The sequence below is a fragment of the Aquarana catesbeiana genome, linkage group LG02 (assembly GCF_042186555.1).
Source record: "Aquarana catesbeiana isolate 2022-GZ linkage group LG02, ASM4218655v1, whole genome shotgun sequence".
Lineage (NCBI taxonomy): Eukaryota > Metazoa > Chordata > Amphibia > Anura > Ranidae > Aquarana > Aquarana catesbeiana.
The window spans coordinates 697,615,013-697,635,805 of NC_133325.1; the positions used below are offsets into that span (position 1 = coordinate 697,615,013).

General features: G+C 43.3%; 1 protein-coding gene across 1 annotated transcript in view; it reads left to right on the top strand.

The window, feature by feature from the left end:
* SPECC1 (sperm antigen with calponin homology and coiled-coil domains 1) overlaps positions 1-20,793 on the top strand; it is a 588,472-nt gene that overhangs the window by 21,421 nt on the left and 546,258 nt on the right. The window contains exon 2 of the mRNA XM_073616875.1: positions 10,260-10,306. The gene's annotated coding sequence lies outside the window, so the exon portion shown is untranslated. The remainder of the gene's footprint in view (positions 1-10,259; positions 10,307-20,793) is intronic.

Below are 20,793 nucleotides of genomic sequence, written 5' to 3' on the forward strand. Positions count from 1 at the left end.
ATAAATAATAATATGTTATTAGATTTTTACTAAAGGAGTATATAATGAGTTTGGCAATGCTAAAGAAATGCTTAAATAATGCGTTACAATATAACTAGACCCATTCGATTTTAGTCGACTAAAATGTACTGGAGATTTTAGTCAACTAAAATACAACTAAAACAAAAACAATTCAGATGACTAAAATACGACTAAAACTAAAATGGCATTTTAGCCAAAAGACCAAAATACGACTAAAACTAAAATGGCATTTTAGTCAAAAGACTATAGCTAAAACTAAGTCGAAATTTGACGTTAAAATTAACACTGTCTGGAAGCCCCCTTTTAACAAGGGCCCCCCCAGACCCCCTTATGTGAATGAGTATACCTACCCATTCACCAAAAAAGTGTCAAAAAGTAATAAAAACACAGAGACAGCTTTTGACAATTCCTTTATTAAAAAATAAAAAACATTGTCCTCTGATGTATATCCATCGCCAATCACGTCACAGGCCTCACCTGGAAAAAAAAAAGATGCTCCGCCGATATCAAGGCTGGCCGCCTACTGCAGACATTTCTTATATAGTTAAGGGGTGGGGCCACCTGGTGGCATCGCCCCCCTTCTGATGTCACGAACCCCGGTGCATGCTGGGCCTATCCCACAACCTATAACTGCCTTTCACAACCAGGATTCCATGAAACCCTGGGGTTCTTCCAGAGCTTGATGGCAGGTTCCTGGAAAGAGCAGTGCCTTTGTTAACCTCCCTGGCGGTATGATTATTTCGGATTTTAGGTGCTGAAAGCGGTACAATTATTTTGCATTGAACACAAAATCATAAATTATAATATAATAAATAAATATAAATAATTAAAAAAATATATATATAATAATAATAATAATAAAATAAATTTCCCCACGATTCACTATCGCTCAATTCTGCAAGTGTTCTAATTTACTATCGCTGTTTTCTAGCTGGTCTAAAGCCACTTTTGATGTAAAGGGACACTTTTTAGTTGCTATGGACAATCTCCAGTTTCCAGGCAGAAAGAACAGTATATATAATATAAAACTGCATGCAGGGCATTGGACAAAGCACTGGGGATAAAAGGGATGTGAAATAATTTCATACAGTACTGTAATCTGTAAGATTACAGTACTGTATGTGTTATTTTTTAAAAATTTTTTGAATTTGCTGCCAGGCTCCACCCCCATGCGTCACGACGCTTGCAGGGAACGGAACCTGGCACAAAGAGGCTTCGGAGGAGGACAGAGCCCGCAGACAGCGCGGGGGGACATCGCAGGATCCTGGGGACAAGGTAAGTATACCACACCAGGATCCTGCAATGCAATCCCAAATGTGGCTCGGGGTTACCGCTAATGGTGCTGAAATTTAACCCCAAGCCACACTCGGGAAAACCGTCAGGGAGGTTAAATGATAATATAAGGGGCCACTTCCACCATGACCATTATTGTAGGGGATGCTGAAAACGGTTTCACGGGTTCCTTCATGGAAGAAGGGTTGAGAAAGGCAGTTGAAGAAAATCCTACCTGGAAACTGAATTTGCCTGCTACAACGTTTAAAGCTATACTGGTTTAGGTTTATAAAGTAGTTTTTTCTGTGCTATGTGTACATTTTTGTTGTTTTTATTTTTTTTCCAAAAAGTGTGTTGTTTTTTAATGTGCAAATGTACACATTTTGCTATTTTGTAATGTAAATTATTAACAATAGAAATAGTCTGGTTTAAGCTTTCCCTGGTTTTATAAATGTGTCTTGAAAACTTTCATTTATTAAATTTTAATACAACAAGTCAGTTCAAGTACTCAGAAGTGGTGCTTGACATGTCAATTACAACTTCGGCCAACTACAGCAGCCCGTGGCTATAGAGGAGTATGATAATTGTGCAGTCAGACCATATTTATGGAAAGTTCTCAATTTTTTTAATGGTATTAGTGGGAGGAAGAGTGCCTCTTTGTTGGTATCAGTGGGATGAATAATGCGACATCATTGGAATTAGTAGGAGAAAGAGTACCTCATCATTGGTATTAGTGGGAGGAAGAATACCCCATCATTGGTATTCGTGGCAGGAACAATGCCCCATCACTGTTATTAGTGGGAGGAATAATGCCCCATTGTTCGTGTCAATGAAAGGAATGGTGTCTTATTGTTGGTGTCAGTGGGAGGAATAATTGCCCCACTGCTGGTGTCAGTGAAAGGAATGGTGTCTTATTGTTGGTGTCAGTGGGAGGAATAGTGCCTTGTATCAGTGGGAGAAATAGTGCACAAGGGCCAGATAAAGACAAGCAAAAGGCTGTATCTATTTCTCCAGTGCACGATGGACAGGGATTAGCTATGGCTGGGGGTGCAGAAGTGAACTGCAGTCAGGGGGTGTAGAGGTGAGCTACAGATAGGAGTTGAAGTGGTGAGTTGCGGGCAGTAGGTTCTGAGGTGAGTTGCAGATGAGGGGCGCAGAGATGAGCTGTAAACTCATGTGCAGAGGTGAGCTGCGGGCAGTTGTGGTTGTGGGTGCAGAGGAGAGCTATGGATTGTGGGCACTTTGTAAGCTGTGGAAGGTGAGTTTTTGACAGAAATTCAGAGGTGAGCTTTGGACATGGGCTCAAATGTGAGCTTTGGATTGGGGTGCAAAGGTGAATTGTGGACAGTGGAGTGCAAAGGTGAACTGTGGATGGGAAGTGCAGATGTGAACTTTGAATGGTGGGGTTCAGAGGTGAGCTCTGGACAGTGGAGTGCAGAGGTGAGCTGCAGATAAGAGGAGCAGAGGTAATTTGCGGATGGGAGGTGCAGAGATGAGCTGCAGACAGGAGGTGCAGAGGTGATCTGTAGATGGGAGGGGCAAAGGTGATCTGTAGACAGGGGGGTGCAAAGGTAAGGCATAGATAGGAGGCTCAAAGGTGATCTGTGGACAACAGTTGCTGCAGTGAGCTGTAGGCAGGAGGTGAAGAGGTTAATGATGGGTGTTGCTTTTTTAGGGAAGAAAAGTTCTCATTGGGGAAAATTCTTACTTGGTTGGGAGAAGCAGCACAGCATACAGATTTCAGTGGTCAAGAGTATGTAATGAAGGAGTTAGGAATTTGTAGTGGGTGAATTTGGGGGGAGAGCTTTGTACTGGAGGGGTGGGGGGTGGGGGTCATTTTTGGTTGGAAATTGGCCTGAAATATGCACTCCTGAACCTTGCACTGTGCGTAGCACACTCCTGAACCCTGCATTTTATGCATAGGACACTCTTACACTCTTGAACTGTGCATTTTGTGCATAATGCACTCCTGAACCCTGCACCCTGTGTGTATGGCACCCCTGAACCCTGCACTCTGTGTGTAATGCATCCCTGAACCCTCCATCCTACGTGTATAGCACTCCTGAACCCTGCACTCTGTGGTTATAGCACTCCTGAACCCTGCAATGTGTGCATAGGGCACTCCTGAACCCTACACCCAGTGTGTTACACACTCCTGAACCCTACACTCTGTGTTACACACTTCTGAACCCTGAACTTTGTGCGTAATGCACTCCTGAACCCTGCACCCTGTGTGTATAGCACCCCTGAGCCCCGCACTTTGTGCATAATGCATTCCTGAATCCTGTACTCTACACGTACAGCACCCCTGAAATCTGCACTTTGTGTGTAATGCACTCCTGAACCTTGCACCCTGTATGTATAGCACTCCTGAACCCTGCAATGTGTGCATAGGGCACTTCTGAAACCTACATTCTGTGTGTTACGCACTCCTGAACCCTACACTCAGTGTGTTACGCACTCCTGAACCCTACACTCTCTGTTACTCTCTGTCACGGACTCCTGAACCCTACAGTCTGTGTGTTACGCACTCCTGAACCCTGTTTTCTGTGTGTTATGCAGGGTTCAGGAGTACTCTGTGTGTTATGCACTCCTGGCTTTATTTACCTGTGCCCTTTTAAAACCCTCCCATTATTAGTGCAATCGGTCACACCCACCCAATGCCGCAGCTTGTGTTCCTGCACCTATTCTCTGAGAAGAAAAAGGCCTACCTCTTAGTATTAGATTTTCAAAAGCATCACTAAAACAGTAGTCATTTATCACTGGTAAAATAACACCATGGTTGGTGAGGGATTATTGTTTGATTTAGTCTGAAGCATGAGGGAACGGTGGCTAATTTAACACTTATCATGGTGTAATAGCTGTGTGCATTGAGCCTTAATTGTACAAGGGCCTTTAGTAGGGTTGAGTCACATCTCAATAGGAACACATCCTAATAAGCACCTGCTTGGTGTGACACTTTCCCCCTTTTTTCATCCAAAGTTTAAAGAGAGTAGTGGGTTACAGATACAGTTGTGCTCATTAGTTTACGTACCTTGGCAGAATGTATTATTTCTTAGCCATTTTTCAGAGAATATGAATGATAACACAAAAACTTTTCTTTCACTCATGGTTAGTGTTTGGCTGAAGCCATTTATTATCAGTCAACTGTGTTTACTCTTTTTACATCATAATGACAAAAGAAACTACCCAAATGACCCTGATCAAAAGTTTACATACCCTGGTGATTTTAGCCTGATAACATGCACACAGGTTGACACAAAGGGGTTTGAATGACTATTAAAGGTAACCATCCTCACCTGTGATCTGTTTGCTTGTAATTAGTGTGTGTGTATAAAAGGTCAGTGAGTTTCTAGACTCCTGACAGACCCTTGCATCTTTCATCCAGTGCTGCACTGACGTTTTTGGATTGTGAGTCATGGGGAAAGCAAAAGAATTGTCAAGGGATTGGTGGGAAAAGGTAGTTGAACAGTATAAAACAGTGAAGAGATATAAAAAGATATATCCAAGGAATTTAGAATGTCAATCAGCAGTGTTCAAACTCTAATCGAGAAGTGGAAAATGAGGGGCTCTGTGAAAACCAAACCACAGCAGGTAGACCAACTAAAATTTCAGCCACAACTGCCAGGAAAATTGTACAGGATGCAAGGAAAAAGCCACAAATACCTTCAGGAGAAATACAGGACTCTCTGAAAACATGTGGTGTGTTTGTTTCAAGATGCACAATAAGGAGGCACTTGAAGAAAGATGGGCTGCATGGTCGAGTCGCCAGAAGAAAGCCATTACTATGCAAATGCAACAAATTATCCCGCTTACAATATGCCAAACAGCACAGATACAAGCCTCAAACCTTCTAGCACGAAGTCATTTGGAGTGATGAGACCAAAATTGAGCTTTTTGGCCACAACCATAAATGCTACATTTGATGAGGAGTCAACAAGGCCTATGATGAAAGGTACTGAGGTGGATCGCTGATGTTTTGGGGATGTGTGAGCTACAAAGGCACAGGAAATTTGTTGGCAAGATGAATGCAGTATGTTATCAAAAAACACTGCATTCATCAGCCAGGAATCTGTGCATGGGACGCGCTTGGACATTCCAATATGACAATGATCCAAAACACAAGGCGAAGTCGATCTGTCATTGGCTACACAAGAATAAAGTGAAGATTCTGGAGTGGCCATCTCAGTCTCCTAACCTCAATATCATTGAGGCACTGTGGAGAGATCTCAAATGTGCAGTTCATGCAGGACAGCCCAAGAATTTACAGGAACTGGAGGCTTTTTGCCAAGAGGAATGGGCAGATTTACCATCTGAGAAGATAAAATGCCTCATCTATTAATACCACAAAAGACTTCAAGCTGTCATTGATGTTAAAGGGGGGCAATACACGGTATTAAGAACTGAGGTATGTAAACTTTTGATCAGGGTAATTTGGGTAGTTTCTGTTGTCATTATGATTTAAAAAGAGTAAACACAGTTGACTGATTATAAATGGCTTCAGCCAAACACTAACCATGAGTGAAAGAAATGTTTTTGTGTTATCATTCATATTCTCTGAAAAATGGCCAAGAAATCAAAAAATTCTGCCAGGGTGTAAACGTATGCGCACAACTGTACCTAGAAATCCCCTTATACGACATTTCTTGCAATGCGTTTTGCATTAGGCGTTGGGCTGCAGGTGTACAACAATCTGCAGTTAAAACCCTACATGCCGTGACAATGACATGTTGAAGTTACAGGTTTACCTGAGAATATTCTTGCTAGCTGTGTAATTGTGATGGAGGAATTTTAGCGGCATGATCCCGAACAGAGCCGCAAAGGGAGCAATTTAGTCCTCCCACTCCTTTTTCCATAATCAGGTTTCCTTTCAAGCTAAACATTCAAAGAGTCATTTGGTTCAAGATGTGTATTTTATTATAAATTCACATAACCTTTATCAACATTGGCTCTAATTTTAAACTGTAGCAATTGTGAAATGTATTTATATATGGCACCAGTGTTTCCAACCTACCAGATTGAAATTTACTGACATCCAAAATTTACTGGCACAGCCAAGTCTTTACTGGCATTTCCAAAAGTTACAAAATTACAGCTTTAAGTGTAATTGTCAGTGTTTAGGCTACAAACAAGTACAATATGCAATTAGCAATGTGTTTTAAGGTAGATATTAAGGCAAAAAACACATTTCTTATTTAATTTTCGATATAGTAAGTTGCTAGCTTAGGGACAAGACTCAGGAGTGCGAGAAATTAGAGTGAGCGGCACACACACATGAAATTGACTCTCACAGTGACACTGACAGCAGTGTGCAGCAGCATAGATGATGAGACCTCACCGACACGTCCCCTCCTGAGTCACGGTGACAGTCTCTCTCCATGCCAGGTGGTCTCTTCAGTCCACCCCAGTCCAAACAGCACTGACAGTCCTGCTCCCGGCCTGTCTTGCTTCTGCCCCGCATACGAGGCTCCGGCCACTCTGCATGGCTTCCTTGCACCATGACATCACACAACACGCTTAGGCACCGCCTCCACCAGACCCGCACCCGCCGACTCCACCTAGACACACTGTAGCAGGCACTCGGGTGGTCTAAATTAGTATACACTTACACAGTATAATCTCCAAATGCTCTGTTAAATAAAAATGATGACACTGTGTTGATGAAAAATTTACCAACAAAGTCAAGCTATAAAAATGCTGCACACCTGTGACACGCAAAGTACTACAATACCTGAAATCACTGGCCCCCCAACTTGCAGTCCTTTGGCATTTAATGGGAGACCTTCAGGGTTTCTGAATGCCTCACAAAACTTCAGCCAATGTTTTCCTTCTTAAAGCGGAACTGAACTAATTTTATAACAGACTGCCAGCAGGCAGGCTATTATCACAGAAGAGACATGCAGTGTTTCCTCTGTGTTAAAATACATCTACCTGCCTGCCCACAGTCTCATGCAGCATGTAAACTGAGCTGTACATGTGCAGCTCAGCCTACATCACCCACAAGGTCCCTCTATCTCTGACTCCTGCGCATGTGCAGGAATGACGTTATCCCGCCCCAGCCGATGGAGATACTCAAAGACCAGCACCTGGGAAGAAGATGCCGGTGAGGGACCCTGAGACTGTTACAGTGGAGGTAAGTATAATGCCTTTAGTTCCGCTCTAACTTGTCAGTGAGTAGTGGCTTTTAGTAATGTGTTAGGTTTGGTATATTTCTTTCCCAATATCTTCTTCTACACTGTGCTTTCAAACCCTTTTCTCTTTTTACATTTTTATAATAAATCTTGTGAACAGAAATATGAAACTAGCCACGGGGGCAATGGAAATCACAAATGTGGAAGGACTGATTTGTAAGGCAGCTGGAATAGCGGTAATCCCTAGCAGGCTCGTGTAAAGTCTCCAGTCTATGACTATCTCCTAAAGTGTGTCCCCAGTCTCCAACAACTCCTATATCATTCCTGCAGTCTCTGATGATCTCCTGTTGCGTGTCTTTCATCTCTGATAGTTGCCTGTAGTATGCCTGTGCTTTTGGACCATCTCCTGTTGCATGTCTGCAGTTTCCGACAGCTTTCTATTGCTTTCCATTTACTGAATATTATGTGTCACATTTTAGTAATATCAGGACTGCACTTGAGCCCTCCTTTATGAAGGAAGATGACCACCACTGTCAAAAACTATCTGGAGGTGATACTTCAAATTCTTTACAGCTTATTAATTTAGAGTTAACTGTAAATGGTGGCCCTAGAGTTATTCTTCTCACTCCAGCGTGCAGTTTACATGCAAGAGTGCACCTTTATGAGTGTGTTTGCTCATAGCTGAAAACTTCAAGTTTCATAATTCACAAGGGAGATCTGTGAACGGAAGTTCACTGATCTCCCACCTTTCACCATCCTGATGAAGTTTTTAGATGAGGTAAGTTGGGGCAGGGGGCTCCATACTTTCTATAGAAGTGATTGGACCAGAAACCTAGGAGAACACCGTGAGAATACAAACAAATTCACAGTTGATGTTGCTGCAGAATCGACAGAATTGTGGAAAACAAATGGGTCTGTTGGCAGAAACAACCGATATTAAAACCACATTACAGGCAGCGGTCTACAAAACAAAAATTACATTGTTAATGCAAGTGGCTGTGACTGCATCACATAAGTTATTTTTGATTTTGCTCATAGTTCCACTTTAATAATTACAGTTAATGTTGAATAATGAAGTTTGAAGATAACTTATGTGGCTGATTTCTGAAAATGGTACAACATAAACCATAGGTGTTCCCTGCGGTAGGCAGATCTCATGTTTGATTTGCCCTGTGAAAATTTGATTTATTGTAGGAATTATTGATTGCTATTGGGGTGATGTCAGACTTCTCAGTTCTATTAGACTGCAAGGCATTAACGGAAACCTGTCTTGTAAGAAATATGGAGGCTTCCATTGCTGAGAAGGGTAATTACTTTAATTATTTCTGAGTTACTGACCTGGAACACATATAGGTATAAGTAATTCTGACTTTTGTTTGAGCATGCTTGCTTTGTGTTTGTGACTCAGCAGCATTGAAGGCAGACACATCCAGGCGACTAACCTTTTCCGAAGTGGACCAGAAATAGCAGACCCCATATTTTTATTTGGACAGTATACTGACCAAAGGGGATGTGTCCTTGATAGCGTTGTGGTGCCTCTTTGCATGGACTCACTGAAACTTTTGTTGGTTGAAGTAAGCATGTTTCTTTTATGATGTTGAGTCTAGGTTGACCTGACAGGGAGCATTTGCGTTTTCTTTCATTGAGAAAAACAGACCTTTGTATTGCTGTTGACAAGTTTTTGAGTTCAGTAAAAGACTATAATTTTCCTAGAAGCCTGTGTCCTGCGGTTTTGCCTATCCCAAAACATCACAATTGGTGGAGGATGCAGGCAGGCTTTGAAAAAACTGACATTTAAAGGGGCAATATCCTCCTTTTGACTTTGACAAATGAACACAGATGTCCCAATAGCTGTTGTTGTGAGCCAATAGTTGTTACCCCCAACAACCAGGCAACCACCAGAGCAAGTTATTTATTTCAAAAGTTGACACCTAAAGGTGACATGGAGGCATTTCTGACAACATTTGAGAGTACTGAAGAATGGGAAGGGTGGCCCTGGGACAAATTGGGTTGCCTAATTGCTCCTTTTTTCAGAAGACCCACAAAAAGCATATTATGACCTCACTCCTGGCATCGCTAGGGTCTATGACTGCCTGAAACTCAAGATTCTAACCTGTCTAGGGATGACAACAGCTGTCAGAGCAAGCAGGTGCACCAATGCAATTACTGATCACATCAGCTCCCATGGACAAAAATGTATAATCTAATCCAGTTGGCCACAAAATGGCTGCCTCCATGACTTTGACGGAACCCCATTTGATGGAGAGGGTCAAGATGAGCTTCAGTCTTCAGTCTCTGCCAGTTGCCCTACAACGGTGGGTGTGTCACAGTGAGCCAAAAAGCAGCTGGTTGAGATAATTAAAAGATACATGCTCCCACCAGATGAAAAAGAGCTTGCCTCTTTTGGGAAAAACACATCACTAAACCCTGGGGTCAGCCTAATGGAATCCTGAGAAGAGTCAGCCTTTGGGGTGAAGGGGGCAAATTCGATCCTCCGCACCCAAGAAGGGAGGCACCAATCAATGCTGGAGATGTCATAGTTTGAGGGCATACTAGGGCACAATGCGTGTAGAAAGTGAAGCAATGCAATGTGGTGTTTCCTACAGGCTTTCTTTCTTTGCCCAAGAAGCCTGTACTGCACACCCCATTTTGGGTGGTGGACCTTTGAATGCACTGTGGTAGGGTTGAAACAACTAATCGACATAATCGATTATGAAAATAGTTGTCAACTATTTTCATAATCGATTAGTTGGTCGATTAGTAGTCCTGTATACAGAAAAATTAGCTATCTGATTTATTTTGTGTATTTTAATAAATTGTTTTTTGTTTTGACAGGATTGCATTCAAACACTGAAGACGCAACATATGCATGCAAAGTTACAGTAAGTAGAACACTCAATGTTTCCAGGTGTTAAGGGTAGATAACGGAAAATTGAATGCAAATACTTACCGTAATTTCCCTTTCCTGACGAGCTCCATGGCAGCATAGCTGGGTAAGGCCCTGCCCACTCCCTACGTAATCAGGACTTAACTATAAATTTTTCACTCACCTCAGCCTCAGCGTTCAATAACTCGTACTACTTAACTGGGCGGGAGCTCGTCAGGAAATGAAAATTACGGTAAGTATTTGAATTCAATTTTCTGTTTTCCCGACGGCTAGATGTCAGCACAACTGGGAATTAACTAGCCACACATGGGAGGGTAATGCTTGAGAAAATTTTTTAATCTACACTGGAGGTGGAAGCCAGAACACTCACTGCCAAAATCTACAGTAGTCAGAGCCACCGGCTCCACGCAGTAGTGTACCATGAAGGTATGTATGAACGTCCATGTGGCTACCTTGCAGATCATCTCCAAGGAGAACCTGTCCCGCCGCTGCCCAGGAGGTAGAGACTCCCCTAGTGGAATGCACTGTGACCCCCTCAGGCACAGGCAAACCCTTTGTTCTGCAGGCCGATATAGTCTTGACTAGCCACGAGGTAATCACCCTACCAGAAGCCCTCAGGCCCTTCCGAGCACTATTCGGGATGACGAAGAGATGGTCCGACTTTCTAAGTTCGGCCGGTGCGCCCACATAGACTTTCAATGAAGACCCCACATTGAGTGGATTTTTATTCTGAGAGTTCTCTGCGAGAAACATTGGGAGTGTGATTTCTTGTGTCATATGGAAACTAGAGGCTACCATCGGGACAAATCTCAGCATTGGGCTGAGCACCACTCTTCCCGGGAAGAAAGTTTGCCGCTATCTCGGATACCCTTGTGGTTGAAGTTATTGCCACGAGAAAGGCGGTCTTCAATGAGAGGTGGCATAGAGAGACAGGAGAAACAAAGGTGTTTGATGAAAGGACATCCAAGATTAGAGGCAAGTCCCACTTTGGAAAGCCGAGATAGCAGACACGTGGGCCTTCAAAGTACTTATGGAGAGGCCTAGTTCCAATCCCGCCTGGAGGAAGGCCAGAATGTGGCAGACCCTTGGCGAATCTAGCAAAAAGTCATGTCTGTATGCAAATTCCACAAACTTGTTCCAAGTTCTGGTATAGGCATTGTTGGTACTGACTTTCCTGGCTTTCATTGGGGTACTCGTGACTCTGGCTGAGCAACCCAGACTGATTAGCCTTTGCCTCTCAAGACTCAGTCCGTCAATTTCAGGCTCTCTGAGGCCGGGTGGCAAAAAATAGAAGGGGAAGGGAGGGGGAAGGGGGAGAGGGGAGGGACAGCACGAGTATCCACCTGTACTGGGTCAAAGATATGCTATGACCCGTACTGTATCCCTAACCCATTAGGGTACTGTTGCTGTAACCATAAACATATAGACACTATAAAGAGGAAGGGGGTAATGCCCAGGACAGATGAGCTTACAAAGGGGTTACCATTAGCAACAGAATAGTCTGGGGATTTAAAGCTTAAAAATCAACTATTAGACAGTAAAATTTACATGAAAATCTAAGGTGCACTAATTATTGTGGCAACAATGTGACACCAATACCGCGGACAGAGACTTGACATACAGGACAAACAATTAACAAAGAGGTAAAACTGACCCAGTCGGGGCGTATTGCTTTGTTCCTCAGTGACCTTTAAGGCAAACAATGGCCAAATGATGATAATCAGTATTGGGTATATAATTTAGATTGGGTCCCAGGTAGTGGAAAGGGGGAAGGTCAGCTGAGGGTCAAAGCAATGAAGGGGTGGAGAGAGAAAGAACAGAGGCGCAAGTGTTAGTAAAGGGGCAGGGTACTTGTGGTAAATTAGTTGCTTGGATGATAGTATGGGGTACCCAAGACCTAGTATTGGGGATAGATCTCAATAGCAATGCTACATAGCTGGTAGAAAATAGGCAGTCCAATAGATCACTCCATTCAAATAATATGGCAATTCCCAGTTCAATCATCAATTGAGTAATCAAAATGGAGAGGATCATGAATAAACAGTCATTATAATCATCAGCTTCCCATAAGGTCTCCTGGTATATATTAGAGCTTGGAGCTTAGTAACAACAATACTGCTGTATTAGCTTAATTGCAAAAAATTGGCTGGCCGACTTCAAGCATTTGGAGCTGGTATGTGTATTCGTGTATCAATACGTTACCACATCCCTCAAGAGCTGCATCAAGTTTTCCTCAAGACCTGTGGGCATTAGATCCCTTGACGTTCCAATAGTGAGCGGCGGTATTCTGAGGGAGGAGAAAGCCCATACAGGGTAGCATGGCTGCAGCAGTAGGTATACGCTTGGGTCCTGGTGTTATAGCGGGTGGCAGATTGGCCCCTGCTTCAGCAGATCCGACGTTACTGGTAGAGGGTGTGGTTACCTGATGCTCAATGAGAGGAATAGAGGATACCATATCTTCGGCTAGTCCGGTACTACCGCCAGATTGGACACCTTCTCCTGCCGCAACCTGCGCAAAAAGAGGAGGATCACCAGGATTCCATTCTGCTGTTAGAGCATCCACCCCCGTTGCTTGCGGGTAACTGGACTTGGTGAAGAACCGTGGTAGTTTGGTATTGGTCGGAGAGGCAAACAGGTCCACTTCCGGAAGAAGGGCCCTTGCCACCAGGCTCCGAAAGATCTGTGGTGACAGGGCCCACTCGTTGCCCAAGTCCGCTCTGGACAGGTAGTCTGCTTGAGTGTTCAGATGCCCGGGTACATATACTGCTGTTAGCAACTGTAAATTGACTTGAGCCCAATCACTGATCGGGTCACCTCTCTCAGGAGAGCACTGCTGCGAGTGACTCCCTGCCTGTGGATGTAAGCCACTGCCGTCACATTGTCTAGCTTCAAAAGGTCTATTGTTAGTGAAATTGTCCTACTGCGAACTGAAGAAACCTCTGGTAGAACGGGGCCACAGGCACGTGGAAGTACGCACCCCTGAGGTCCACCGACAGTAGGCAGTCTCCTGGTTGAATGACCTTCAGGATTGTTTGGAGCGACTCCATCCTGAATTGATTTTTCTTGAAGGACCTGTTAAGGTCCCTGAGGTTCATTACTGGCCTCCAAGTCCCCGACTTTTTCTGAATCAAGAACAAAGGCGAGTAGACTCCGGAAAAATGCTCCTGTTGAGGAACTGCGACTATCACTTCTTGCTCCAGGAGGGTCTGTATGTATTTCCAAAAGACATCCTGTTTTCCCTTTTCTGAAGGCATTTTTTTGAGACAAAAGCTCTGCGGGGCTGCTTGAGGAATTTCCAGGTGTGCCCGTACCTGATGGTCGATATTACCCACGGCTCTCTTATCATTTCTGCCCAAACTTGACAGAACCTGAATAACTTGGCTCCTACCTGGCAAGTGTGAGCCGGTGGGTTGTCAAAAAGACTTCAGAGATTCTTACCACAAGGAAGAGGTTGGTCTTCTTCTAGATTTGCGGTTTGTCGCAGAATTTGGCCATTGCTGGCAAAACTCCCTTCCTGGCCTGCAGGACCTGGCGTCTCTGCCTCTAGGTCTTGCTGTGTTTCTGAAGGTTGTGTTTTTCTTATGAAGCAAGCTCTGATCCTGCGGGGTAAATCCCAATTTCCCACCAGTCGCCTTTGCGATGGCTGTGTGTAATTTGTTCCCAAACAGGGAGTGACGCTCGAATGGTATCCTGCACCATCCCTGCTTGGACGCTGAATTAGCCACCCAGGGCCTCAGCCACAGGGCTCTTCTGGCAGTTACTGCGTTTAGCATAACTTTCGCCATAATCTTGATTAGGTCGATGGATGCTTTGGCCATAAACGAAGCTGTTAGCTTCACCTCAGCTTTGCCCAGGTCATTCTCCACCACCCCCTCGGCTTTATGCATCCAGACCTCCATGGTCTTAGAAATGACGGCCAATGCCATCGACGGCCTACATGTTCCACCAGCCAGTATGTAGATCTTTTTAAGATCTACATCTACCCTCCTATCCAGTACGTCACTGAAGGATACTGCATCATCCAGTGGCAGGGTTATGTGTCTGGCGAGGCGCATGAGTGCCACGTTCACTACTGGAGGCTCCTCCAGAACCTTCACCTTCTCTGTTTTAAATGGATACAGCTTTGCGAACCGATTCTTGAACATCATCTTCTTATCTAAATGCTTCCACTCATCGTAGGTCACTTCCTGGATCTCTTCTATGAACGGAAAATTCACTGCCTCCCTCTTCATGTTTGCAAAATACTTCCTTTGCTTCTTCTGCGGTTCTTCTGCCGCATCTTCCCACAGAAGGGCCTGCCTAATCTCTTTCACAAAAGGTTGGACTAAGGCAAAGTCAAATCTATCATACTGGGTATCCTCCTCTTCAGGGGAGCATGCATGTGAAGCCGACGGTGCTTGTGCCTCTAGGTTACCCTGGGCGGCCGGAATTCTTTGAGGTGACAGGGAGCGAGAGGTAGAAGGAACTGGAGCAGTTTGCAACGCAGCCTGTGTCTGCATTGCAAACGACTTCAGTGTTTCCTCAAACGCCTGTTTCATTAATGATACCAGCTCTGTCTTATCTCTTATCTCTCTCTTTGTCACTTCTTTGAAGCAATCCACACAAGCCTTCTTACCCGCCATCACCGTTTTAAGGCAAGCCCAGCAACCTCCTGACTTGGGCTGATCATGATGCAAATCCCTGCGGTGACGCGACGGAGAACGCCGACACCTTGAGGGAGAGCGGGAACGAGAAACCTCTCCTTCCGAGGGAGCGTCGATCTTCCTGTGAGGATGAATGTCTCTCATTCCTTCCCGAGCTTCTATCCTCTGATCGCCGAGAAGAGCCATGACCGAGACCTGAGGAGCTGGAGCAGCACAGATGGAGGATCAGCAGCGGGGCTCCCTGACAAAGTTGCCATTAGCAGGTTAGGAAGCAGGGACCGCATCCTGCAGCAGACAAATCCGGATGGACAGCCAGCATTTTATACCAGCTAGGAGGGGAGGCACCATTAGTCCTGACCTAGGAGGAAGAAAAAGGAACGCTGAGGTGAGCGAAAAATTTATAGTTAAGTCCTGATTACATAGGGGGTGGGCGGGGCCTCACCCAGCTGTGCTGACATGGAGCCGTCAGGAAAGTTGCTTTCTAATCAGTTTACAATTTGGACCGGCATTATTATAATAGAATGTAAAATTTAAAGGTTATCTGATTTATTTTACACATACAGCATAAAGCCTCTTCTAATAGCCGCCTGAGCTATACTCTCGTTTACATGAGCGTAGGCGTATACCCCAGTACAACTGCAAAGTCATTCATGTCTATGTTCTGTACACAGCACCTGGGCATTCTGGGCGGGGAAATACAAAGGAATTTACAGTGAACAGGTGTCCATGTGCAAGAGACCTAATAGCTATAATCATATTTATAATAATGAAAAACATGTTGCACTATCAATATAACGTGCATAAATTCAATCAAGTAAGAAATTCATATATATCAAAAACTGTAAATAAGAATGTGTTAAAAAATATTCATAAATAATCCAGTAAAGTCCAGGGGAAAGAAGAAGAGAAGTGCTCTTGTGCAAAAAGTTAGTTTATACTATCAACAAAAATCCATATATCAGTGTGGATAGCGAAATCTTCACACCCAAAAATGCACATCTAACTCTCAAGCCGCTTACCAGCTATTCTGACCCCAAGATGGGTGTGTGGCTGCATTTTATTCCAATATCCCCATGGGATAGATGGATATCAGGAGCCAAAAGGCCAGTATGGGTTACCATAGAACCAGGATGTTCAACAGCGGGCTCAGCTACTCTGACCCCAAGATGGGGGTCTCACTGTACCTTATCACAGTATCCCCATGGGATAGATGGATATCAGGAGCCAAGATTCCAGGATGGGTTACCAAATGGCCAGGATGTACAACAGTGGGCTCAGTAAAAGGGAGAGACAAAGGAGGAACTCATATTATAGAAATTAAAAATCCAAGCTTTTTAATAAAGGTTAAAACTACTTACTACTTAAGAAGGCAGGAGTAAAATCGCATATAAAACAATCAATCACATGCAGACACCCCAGCGGGTGTGATAAAGTCACCGCTGTAGCTCCTCCTGACTAGTTTCGTTCAAAAGAACATTATCAAGGGATAAAGGAGTGAATGTTCTGTACACAACACCTGGGCATTCTGGGTGGGGTAAATACAAAGGAATTTACAGTGTACAGGCTCAGGTGTCCATGTGCAAGAGGCCTAATAGCTATAATGATATTTGCCAAAGAGATTGTTACAAAAGATATAAAATATAAAACAAGAACAGGAAATGTCTACTTGCTGTGCTTCCAACACACCTCAATGAAACTACATAGGACATTGGTATATTTGTAGAAGAATGAATTCAACAAACATTTAATATGAGCAATACACAGTATATACTAATGTAGCAAGAACAATATCATTGTGATACATGGTTATCAAATTGTTCTGTTTTATAGAAATTAAAGAAAAATTGCAGTTATAGGATTTTTACATAGTGACATTGGTCTTGGACCAAAGTGACCATGCATTTCTATACCTGTGGGATCCCTCTAGAAGCTGGAAATAACTGTAGTAGACACCATTACCACAGTGATCTCCACTTGCTTCTGGGTGACATGCCATGCAGCTACCTTGTGAACACAGGAGGTTAGCTGCGTGGCACAGGTGCCATTCAGAGATTGTTATGCATTTTCTCAATGTGTGCAAAATGCTCTGTGATTGGACGAGGTGGAGAGTGGCGGGGTGAAGTCATACTCACCACCTCATCCAATCAGAGAATCAGAGAATGCTTTGCATTCATTGAGCAGATGCAAAACATTCTCTGAATGCTGCCCATGCCCACAGGCTAACTTCCTGTATTCACACTTGGCACAGGACCCAGAATAGTGGAGAGCACTGGAGTAGCGGTGTCTACTACAGTGATTTCCAGTTTCTAGAGGGATTCCACAGGTATGGTATATGCATAGTTTTATTGGTACAGCTGGATGCCATACCTGGATTCTTTTTTAAATAAAAACGCAAAATGAAAAGAAAAAGATAAGTGTGTCTTTCAGCTATGGGACTCTAGCCCAAAGATTAGGCCATTGTTTTGTAAGGCCTTGTACTGCAAGTGGGCTACAAATGTTCAATCTTTCTGTATGTTACACAATCATTATTTTTATACCTGTTATGCCATGTACACACGGCCGGACTTTTCAACCAAACTTGTCCGACGGAACAAGGTCATCGGACCTGCAGCGGACCTTTTCTGTCCAGAATGTGATGGACTTTAGATTTAGAACATGTTTCAAATCTTTCCGACGGACTCGAGTCTGGTCGAAAAATCAGTTCGTCTGTATGCTAGTCCAAAAACCGACGCTAGGGCAGCTATTGGCTACTGGCTATGAACTTCCTTATTCTAGTCTGGTCGTACATCATCACGATCGAACCCATCAGACTTTGGTGTGATTGTGTGTAGACAAGTCCGATTCAATGGAAGTCAGTTGAAAGTCCGTCAAAGTCCGATGTGATTCAATCCGTCGAAAGTCTGGCCGTGTGTACACGGCATTAGAGGCATTCTGCAGCAAAGGTGTGTTCTGTCAAACAAAACCCTGCAAGTCGTTCCAAGAAAAAATGGGGCCCATTGGAAGAGGGTAGTAGGCATGTGCAAAGTTTGCCTGGGGACCTAGCCATTGCCTTGCTGTGCAATAGTGAGACCCATTGGCCTTAATGCTGCGGCTAATTGCTAATGTCACTTAATGAATAAAGGTGCTCATAGTTGGCATATTCATAAATTTAGTTTAGAACTCGGTAAATACTCATATAGTCATTACTGAATCTCCATTCTCTTAAACCTATGTCTTCCAATTCAGGTGTGCAAGATATTACTGAATTCTCATGTATTCTCTGTATTCTCATGTATTCTCATGTATTTATATGTATTTATTAGATTGAGGTGTGTTTCAAGTCTAACTAACATCCTTGCAGTTGCAGATGCAATCTCCACTCTTTACTTCTGTGTGCTAGATATTGACCATACCTTGTAAAGTGCTGCGCAAACTGTCGGTGCTATATAAATCCTGTATAATAATAATAATATTATACCTGCCTCCCAGACTCCAGCTAATATGATATATAAATCACACCATGATCGTAGAGGTGTACCCTTTCATTGGTTGGGATTTTTTTCAAGCTAAACAATGTGATTGTCTTGTATAAAATACAAAAAGTTGAATATGGAATAAAATCAGAAGGGGGCATCAAAGTTTGCACCAAAGGATGTGTCCATTTCTCTTTAAAATCCTTGTGAATCTGTAATTTTCCAGGCTACATAAGGTGCAGAGATGTATTGATATTTAGCTAATCTTTTCCCACAGACTTAATCTATTTTTCTTGAGCAGGATTTACAAGCACTGCAGTGCAACTAGATGAATCCTATAAGAATAATGCAGTGGAGTTTGTTCCCACGTCACCACCATATATCAAATGTAAAGGACCGGGACATTAATTATTACCACTCATTTATCTTCATACAGATAATGCTGGTAATTGTAAGTAATAATATAGGCCTATTGTTAACAGTATTGTTAATAATTCCAATATGTCATGTACTAGCAGGATCATGATCACTATTCTCCCAAGAAGAAAGCTTACTTCTAACCTTTTTTGCAGCACTTTTCATGTAAAAGTATTTACAGTGCATTAGTGCAGTGGTCTTCACAATGTGTCCCACAGGCCATATGCGGCCCTTTGCTTGCCTTTTTTCAGCCCTTTGGCACTGTTCCTCCCACTGATACAAGGCACTATTTTTTCCACTAACACCAACAATGTGGCACCATTCCTTCCACTGACACCAATAATGTGGTGTAATACCTCCAACTGGCAACAGCGATGGGACAATATTCCTCCCACTGACACCAACGATGGAGCATTATTCCTTCCACTGACACCAGCAATGGGGTACTAGTCCTCCCACTGACACCAATAATTGGGCCCTATCCCTCCTCCTACTAACCAGAGGTGCTATGTATTTGTTTCTACTCTCACTATCGCGGGGGCATGTCCTACTCCCACTGGATACAGTCTGGCACCCTTAGAGTCTGAAGAACAGTAAACTGGCCCTTTGTTTAGAAAGTTTGGAGACCCCTGCATTAGTGTATTGACCATCTGCTTTGTTTTTTTATGTAAAAAAGATATGGTTTCTAGTGTTGTGGTTGTAAATGAAGATTCTCTTCTAAGTTCTTGTGTTTACTGTTGGTGTCAGGGTTGCATGTTCAGCAGTTATAGAGGTGGTGTTCCTTCAGGTCCAAATGAGATATTACAGTATTTGTTCAAGGTACTTTTCATGGGTGTTCACATATGGCCCGGGAACACTGCTGCAATCCCCACCACCACCTCACTAAAATTCCACGGTCAAGCCATAGTCCTTCCCACTCAATGCTTGCTAGATGCAAGCTTTAACATTTGCATTGTTGACACATTTGGGTCAATTATTAAAGTGGTGTTAAAGCCAAAAATGTACTATATCGCAGCTTACCGATCCTTAAATGTTCAGTAAGATATACAGTAACGTGAATTTTTGGGGCACAGAAATGCAATATATTACACAATTTTCATTAAAATATAAAGAATGAGGTTGCGCGGAGCAAATAGATACCCAACATGTCAAGCTTTAAAACTGATGGGTGTGTTCACATTTGTGTGTGCGTATACATGGGGGTGGGTGCGTTTTTTGTTTTTGTTTTTTAACTCAAATTTTTACGCTTTTTTCGAAATACAGTAAACTTTATTTATTATTTTTTTTTTAATTTAAAGCGACATGATATACAAAGATTACATATGACTGGAATCCAAGGTCCAGGGTCAGTAGTAAGAAAACACAGTACAGAGGGTTGTAGCATAGTAGATGACATCCCTCAAAGTTGCTGGAGGAGTAGGGGAGATATGTGCGGCATTAATTAATTTAAGTCATTGGGAAGGGGGAAAGGTAAGTAAAGGAGTTACGAGAGAGGGGGAAGGAAGAGAAAGGTGGTAGAAGAAAACAAGAAAAAAACTCCTGGTATTTTGTAGAGCTGCACCATTCTGGCAAAAATGAGAATCGCAATTCTTTTGCTTAGAATAAAGATCACGATTCTCTCACGATTCTTTAAAATGGTTAATTTAAAAAAGAAAAATCAGCTGTAGATGGCGCATGTGCAATCAACACGCCGCTTGCTCCCGAATACATTCGCCCCTTTGAGAAAATCATCCGCCCATTATAATAACCAGCTCCGAGCATCGTGTTGATTGTGTTCAATGTATAACCATACATCCGCCCCTTTGAGAAAAGCATTCGCCCCTTGCTGTATTAAATTAATAACCAGCCCAGAGGATTGGGAGCGAGCGACGTGTTGATTGCGCTTGTGCAGTCCAGGCCGGGCACTATGCTCTCTGCTGACTGACGTCAGTTCCGGTTGCTGACGTCAGTTCTGATATCATATCAGGGCC